The sequence below is a fragment of the Carcharodon carcharias genome, chromosome 10, assembly GCF_017639515.1.
Source record: "Carcharodon carcharias isolate sCarCar2 chromosome 10, sCarCar2.pri, whole genome shotgun sequence".
NCBI classification, from domain to species: Eukaryota; Metazoa; Chordata; class Chondrichthyes; order Lamniformes; family Lamnidae; genus Carcharodon; species Carcharodon carcharias.
The window spans coordinates 61,656,676-61,665,218 of record NC_054476.1 but is presented as its reverse complement, the minus strand read 5'-3'; positions in this window follow the sequence as shown (position 1 = coordinate 61,665,218).

The window sequence follows — 8,543 nt, the reverse complement described above, 5'->3', positions numbered from 1 at the left end:
CATGCCCCCTCATGTAACACTGTCACATGAGCTGGGACACATTTTTAATTCAAAAATAAAATTTTTATTTGATGTATATTTGCTATAGGAAACCTCATCCTGCCCGTAGATGAGGTTTCCTAAAAAAAACGTGAAGGCCGCTTGGCCTTTTTGCCTGCCCACCAACTGTTAGGTTGGATGGGCAGCGTAAATTTGAATTTAATTAGCTTCTTAATGGCCTTTAATAGGCCTTTTGGTTGTCGTAGGTGAGTAGCCAACTCCAGCGTGTGCCCAATGAACGAAATGTTGCGGGACTGCGTGAAGATGTTGGGACGCTTGCCTGATGTCACGGCGCGTCATTTTACTCTCGGGCAGGCCGGGCACATGCCTGCACATCGAGCGTAATATTCTGCTCCAAGATATGGCTGATGGCACTGGATAGTGCCAAGACTATGGGCCCTGACACTATTCTGGCAGTAGTACTGAAGACTTGTGCTTCAGAACTTGCTGCACCCCTAGCCAAGCTGTTCCAATACAGCTACAGCACCGGCATTTACCCGAATGTGGAAAATTGTCCAGGTATGCCCTGGACAAGCAGGACAAATCTGACCTGGCCAATTATTGCCCCATCAGTCTACTCTCGATCATCAGTAGTGTGCTTGTCTAGCTTCCCCTAAAAGTGTCTATGCTATTTGCCTCTGCTACCTCAGTGGTTGCAAGTTCCCCATTCTCACCTGGGGCTGGGGGGATTGGTGGGAGTGGGGTGGTGGGTAAGGAATTATCTTCAGAATTCCCTATTTGATGTAACTATATTGACAGCCTGTAGTTTTGCTCTTCCCCACATGTGGAAACTTGCCCTCCGAATGCAAAATTTGGAATTGTATCTCTGTTCTTTTTTTCCTGGCACTGCAAGTGTCTTTAGAAGTCCAAAATAGCCTGCCACGCATACACACCATTCTGGTGTAAGTCATGTTAATGAAATTCAGGTTTGGGGATGGGCTCTCCCAACCATCTGATCCTTAAATGAGAAATCTGGTATATTTATGATCTTTGTATTTAATTCTTAGCCTGTGACAAGTAAACTGATGTCAGTCATGCAGTAAATAAAGGGTGCTACAATTGTGTCTATATCCCTGGCTTCACAGCCAGGGCTTACCTCTCAACCCAACTACCCTTGCCAGCAGGTTTGTATGAAGATTTTCAAACACAATGGATCAGGCTTGGTTGTCACATATGTTGGCATTCACAATCCAAGTCTATATGTGACCAATGGCTACCTGGCGGAATTGTACCTCTGCATTAGTCAGCACCTGCAGGAGGGGAAGGGAGGAGCTGGAAATAAAAACCCCACCAATATAGGACAATGAACATACTGTTTGAGACTATAAAGAGGGAATATCTGTAATATATTTCATTCAGCACATAAGTTGCACACGCTCTGCTATCACCATTCCATCCTGCATCTAAGTGGTGTCCTACATAGAAACAGGAGTAGGTTTTTCAATTCTTCAAGTCTGTTCCACCATGTGGCTTGTGTTGGCTGCAGAATCTTGTACCCAAGCATCACTGTGTTCCGTGATATTCTCTGTGTGCTCTCAGCACCTTTTTGAGGCAAGGCTGGCTCCCCCCACCATCTTGACACCATTTCTGGCAGGTGAAGGTGTGGTGCTGAAGGGAACAGGTGCTGAAGCCTGCAGAAGGATCAAGTTGTCTTAAAGTCCATGTGGCTGCTGTTTCTCAGCAACATCTTGATAGGAGTCTCTTCACAGAATGTATGTGTGCAACTCTCAGCCAAACAGGTGTCAGATGTTCCCAGATGTAATGTGAAGATCTCAGGAGAGTCCTCACTGCATCTCGTCATCATCCTCCTGGAATCTTGCAGTAATGAGGGCCTCATGACTATGCCTGCCTTGTCTAGTCAGTGCAATGGCCTCATCGCCCTCATCCCCTTTGATTTCCCCCTCATGGGAGGAGATATGCAGCTCTTTGTATTGCCAGGTTGTGTAGCAGTCAGCAGGCCACTATGATGCTTGACATCCTCTGGGGAGTGTACTATCACACTCCACCAGATCTGTCCAGGCACCGGAAACTCATTTTCAGGATGCCAATGGTGTGCTCGATCAAATTCCAGGCTGCGGCATGAGCCTCATTGTGACTTCCCCCTGATCAGGAGTCTGAGGCCGCCGCACAGGTGTCATCAGCCACATCCTTTTTGGGTAGCCCTTGTCCCCGAGGAGCCAACTCTGCACCTGTGTTGTCCCTGGAAGATGTCAGGGAACTGAGGCCTGCTGATGATGTACGAGTCGTGGATGCTTCCTGGGTATCTTGCACAAACCTGCATGATCCGCTTGTTATGCTCACATACCAGCTGAACATTGAGAGAGTGGAAGCCTTTGCAGTTCACACACTGAACTGCTTGTTGCTAGGGAGATTTAAGAACCATGTGGGTGCAGTCGATGTCATCCTGCACCTGTGGGAATCCGGGCATCTGAGCAGATCCCAGGGCTCTTGCTCCCTGGCTTGCTTGATCTCTATCAACATTGACAAAGTTCTGTGCCTTGGCAAAAAGGGCGTCCGTGACCTCCTGGATATATTTGTGGCTGGAGGCTTGCGGAATCCCGCAAAGGTCCCCAGTGGAGCCCTGGAAGGAGCCACTGCCGTAGAAATTGAGTGCAGTGGTAACTTTGTCACTGGCAGTGGATGCCCTCTTGAGTCCCCATGGTGCCAAATCCCACAGAAGGTGGCAGGTGTGCCTGACCAGTTCCCTTGACATGCAGGCGTCAGCAATACTGGTTCTCGCTCATCTGCAGGTACTACATGCGCTGCCTGTTGACCCTGGGTCTAGCGATGTGCTTACAAACCATGGCTCTGTGGGGTTCATCCTCTGAGTGCGGAGGAGGCTGTGCCGCTCCTTAGCCTTCAGGGTTCTGCTCCTTCCTTTGGCAAGCCAGGTGCCTCCGCATTCTTCCCCTTCTCTCCTGCCTATAAGACATGAGGCAGACAGTGAGATCACCAGATTCCATGTTCCTGTTGGTCTCCTCACTGCAGTATCAAAATAGAGATGCAAGGGTCAGCAATTGTCCCCTAAGGACCACTCTTGGTCAAATCCATCACCTGTGGCTGCCTCTCAAGGCCCCTTAATGCATGCCGGAGAGTCCAGGTCACCATATGGATGCCCAGTGTTTAGTGCACATGATGGCTCACCATGCCCGCACCCAGCAACACCCCATGCCACATGACCGAGTAGCAGCAGCTTCGGCCACTCAACTGCATCCTGAACTCTTGTCTCAGGTGGAGGCATTTTCCAAACCTGGATCCAAGGCTTTGTGGTTTGCTTGTAACACGAGGGTGACTTTTCAATGTCAATTCAAACGTAGAACAAGGGACTACGAGCACATCCCACCGTCAGTGTTCGATGGCCACCTTTCCCAACAGGATCCTCAGGTTTGCCCAGTTGAGCAATGGTTCTGCAGCACCATAGCTCTCATTCGAGTTTGAAGTGTGCATCCGAGGGGTTAACAGTAGAGGAGCGATCTTTGGCACTTTGAGGAATTAGTGCTGCTCAAGTGGGCACAACTGCTTGACTAGGCTCACTCCAAGCATGTCAATTGAGCTCAAGCTAAATATTCTCAGCTGCGGTGGAGTGCTCATCTTTGACATGTTTTGCCATTAGCCTGGTCGTTGCCTTTCCCCCCCCCACCACCCTGCATGTGTTTGTGCTCAAACTTCAGTTAGTGCTGCCATGAAGTCACTGGTGGGAGTCGTCTATAGGCCTCTGAAGAATTGCCTCACTGTAGGACAAAGTATAAATCGGGAAATAATGGAGGCGTATAAGAAGGGCGCTACAATTGTCGTGGCTCATTTTAATCAGCATATTAGCTCGACAAATCCAATTGGCAGGGGTAACATGGAAGAAAAATTTGTAGAGTGCATCAGGGATTGTTTTCTACAGCAATATATTGCAGAAACTACCCGATACAGGCGACTTTAGATCTAGTAATGTGTAGTGAGGTGGGGTTAATAAGAGATATCGTAGTTAAGGAACCTCTTGGGGGTAATGATCACAACGTGGTAGAGTTTCAAATTCAGTTTTAGGGCGAGCAACTTGGGTCTCAAACCAGTGTCCTCAACTTAAATAAGGACGATTACAGAGGTATGAAGAAAGAGTTGTCTAAAGCAGCCTGGGAAAATAGACCAAGGGGAAGGTTAGTGGTTGAGCAGTGGCAGGCACTTAAGCAGATATTTCATTACACTCAGCATAAATTTATTCCAGTCAAATAGAAGGACTCGATGAGAAGGATGACCACACGTGATTAACAAAGGTGGTTAAGGAGCATATCCAATCAAAAACTAAGGCATACAAAGTGGCTAAAACTAGTGGTAGGCCAGAGGATTGAGAATTCTTTAGGAATCGGCAGCAGATGACTAAAAAGCTAATGAAGGAGGAAATTGATTATGAAAGTAAATTGGAGGATACGACTGGAGAATTGATAACACGGAAATGACAGATAATTTAAACCAATATTTTGCATCGGTCTTCATGGTGGAGGACACTATAAACATCCCAAAAATATCAGTTAAGTAAGGAGCCAATGGGAAGAAAGATCTTGTAACAGTCTCTACCACGAGGGACAAAGTATTTGACAAACTAATGGGACTAAAGGCAGACAAGTCCAGAACGCATTCGATAAGGTGCCATATAAAAGGTTATTGCACAAGATAGAGCTCACAGTATTAGGAGTAATGTATTAGCATGGGTTGAGGATTGGTTAACACACAGAAGATAGAGAGTTGGGATTAATGGGTCTTTTTCAGGTTGGAAAGATGTGACTCGTGGAGTGCCACAAGGATCAGTCCTCAGGCCTCAATTATTTACTAGGGTGCAGAGCATAATGTATCAAAATTTGCTGATGATACAACAATAGGTGGGAGAGCATGTTGTGATGGGGACGTAAGGAATCTGCAAGGGGATATAGATAGGTTGAGTGAGTGGGCAAAAATTGAGGCAGATGGAGTTTAATGTAGGAAAGTGTGAGATCTTGCATGTTGGTAGGAAGAATCAAAAGGCAGACTATTATTTAAATGGAGAGAGACTCCACAAAACTGCAGCACAGAGGGATCTGGGTGTTCTTGTGCATGAAACACACAAAATTAGCATGCAGATGCAGCAAGTAATTAAGAAGGCAAATGGAATTTTGGCCTGTATTGTTAGGGGATTTAAAAATAGGGGAAATCTTGTTACAACAGTGTAGGGTGTTGGGAGAGGCCACACCTGGGTTACTGTGTACAGTTTGGTCCCCGTATTTAAGAAAGGATATACTGGCATTGAAGGCAGTTCAAAAGAGATTCACTCAGCTGATTCCTGGGATGAATGTGTTGACTTATTTAGAACGGCTATACAGGTTAAGCCTTTATTAGAGTTTAGAAGAATGAGAGGTGATCTTATTGAAACGTACAAGATTCTGAGGGGGCTTGACAGGGTAGATGTTGAGAAGATGTTTCCACTAGTGGGAGAATATCAAAGTAGGGTACTTAGTTTCAGAATAAGGGGACACTTATTTAAATCTGAGATGTGAAGGAATTTCTTCTCTGAGGGTAATGAATGTCTGGAATTCTCTACCCCAGAGATTTGTGGAGGTTAGATCACTGAAAGTATTTAGAGGTGGTAGATAGATTTTTGAAATATCGGGGAGTTGAGGGTTATGAGGAGCTGGCATGAAAGAGGAGTTGAGGCCTGGAGCAGATCAGCCCATGATCTCATTGAATGGCCTTCTCCTCCTAATTCTGATGTTCTTATGTTCTCCCCCTTTGCACTGTCACCCTTGCCATGGCACCACAAGCCAGCCACGAAGAAATCACTGCAGAGACTTGCCTGTGCTGCCCCTGAATCCGCAGAGCCAGTGGGATCATCGCGAGTGCGACGCAAAGTTTTGCGCACTTAACTTCTGACTTTCCCTTGAAGTCGAGGTTGCTTGGTTCACGCCTTTTAAAGGCAGTTGTAAATCACGCCGACGTGGGATTTAAATTTGACACGGGGGGCGGGGGGCGGGGGGGGGGATGATTCCGGTATGTGGCCACAATAATTATACGCAATTTTTTTACAACTGAGTTCCTGATATTCGACGGCAGGAAATGTGGCCCACCATTGACAGGGTGGGGGGAGGGGACAATCCTTGTCAAGAAATGTGACCCAGGCCTTCTCGTGAGATTCTCTGATCTCACCACTGTACCCGCCCCCTGCGAACGGGGTTGGAAAATCCTGGCCTTTGGATTGAAATCCCCCAGCGTTTCCACTACAATGCCAGTAGCAGTGCAATGGAATGATCAGAGATCCTGGTGGCCTTTATTTGGGGTGGAGCCCCTGCATGCCCTAAACAAGGCCCCTCTTTTGGAGGGTACAGGGCTTGGGGCACCTTATGCACCATCAGCCTTTTAGTGGCTTGGTGAATCTTTCAAGGCCAGTCCCCTGAGAGAGTTGTTGGAATTGGGATCCACATTCAGATTCAATGGCTTGGCTTTGGCCTGGAGGCTGAAAAGGTCAGGCAATCATTTAAAACATTTTTTTGGAACAGCCCCTTGGCAAGTAACGAACGCACTGAAGGCACAGCCTAGCTTTGTCTGTATATCATTCTTTTATAAATATTATCAATTTGAATAACTATGCATATTCCTTTAAATTTCAATATAAACTAAGCATTCGTATTGAAATTCCAGTTTCTTTTAAAAATGTTTTTGTTTTCATTTCAATTAGATTACTAATCACTTTATTGTACTAACTTTCAGAGACATTTCCATATTTAACTCAATTAGGTAGCATCAAGTATGAATTTAATGTTCTCATCAGTTAGATTAGTTAAATCATACCCTTTTCATTTGTTATTTTATCTAAATTATATCTTTCAATATTTATTTCATTTTTTGAATCTTGCACTAACTTACTGTTAATTAGCATTTGATTCTGAAACACTAGAACATTATCATGGGCTTTTGGTCACCTAGCTTAGTACCTTATATAGTTCTGTCAAATTTTGTTGGTAATTGATAATGTTCCTGCAAAGAGCCTTGTGAGTGACATTTTACAACATTAAAGGTTCTATATAAATGCAGATTGTTGTTACACAATATCAGGCAGGTGCCAATGCAAGTTAGCAACAGCTCACTTGTACCAAGGGAGACACTATGGCCTGAATTTTTGCTCAGCACAATTCCTAGTTCCGCAAAGCTGACCCAGGAGAAAGTGCCCCAGAAGTTTTGATTTTCAGTCCAGGGTTGGGGGTGGTGGGTGGGTGGGTGGGTGAAAATGGGAGTCGTGGTGAGCGATCCTGGAATAAGAATGGAGGCTGCTGAGGCCAGCCGGCTGAGAGTTCTGTCTCGATATCCAGCTTTTTATTGATGATTTAAAAAAAAACAAAACAGCCTTCACTCCTCCCCCTCCCCACTCCCCATGCCCCATTCATGCCAACCCATGTCACATCATGCCCCACCCTCTCCCCACAGCCTGTCATACTCTCCATGCTATCTATGCCCCTTTACCCACTCTCCATAGCCCCTCATATTCTTCAATGCTAACCCATGACCTCACCCACCAAATTTCACCAAAAATGGTAGGTACTGTGTTACCATGCCAACTCACCCAGTGTCCTCTATGGGCAGACTTCAGGACCCATGCTGAGATTTAAAAAAAAATTCTCAAGTGACTATTGAAGAATTCACTATTTCAAGCAAAAAATCCACACCGATTAAAAACCTATTCACGTTTAACTTCCTTTAATCCCTTATAGAAAACAAGTACTGAAATTCATAGTCCCACTTCAAAGAGTTTGTAACTATTTAGAGCTGTCATTCAAACTGTGAACTGACAGGCACCCCACTGTGATAATGAAAGGTTATGAAATCAATCATGTAGCACTAATCTTGTAATGATAACCCCCAGACTTACTTCAACAGATACTGAGGTACAACAGGTACTGTCAACAGAACTGCCGTTTTTTTCCCAAATATTTAAAGGGCAGGAGTTTTGACTGTTTTGACAGCTCCTTTGGACAGTTACAATGAGCTTGACCATTCCAATGAGTTTATGCACTTTCTATATGCCCTCATGTCTACTTTTAACAATCCAAAGGGCATCTTACCTTTCCAAAGGTGTGCCAGGACTATATCCTGAGGGGTTCTCAACCTCTCCAAATAGCTCCAGCAGCTTTAGACCTTCTTCCACCTGGTCTAAAATGCACAAGTCATGTTTGGGACATCCCACTAGTGAAAATCAGATCAGCCTGAGGCAGCTGTACTTTAACATATGCAGCTGCCTCCATGTGCAACTCAGAACATTTCCCCTCAGCAAAAATGGTAGGCACTGTGTTTGGGGTTGGGACTTTTGGACCCAGGCCTTTGCTGTAATTCTCACAACAATGAAGAGCCTCCCTGTCTTTGTGAAAATTCAGGCCTACATGTGGGTGAAAAATTGTATCCTCCAGCTCAGTGGGTCACAACATGGGGCTTAAATATAAAAACTGTGTTGGAGTGCTAAAACTTTCTTACTGGTGATCTTATTTTGTTCCCAATTT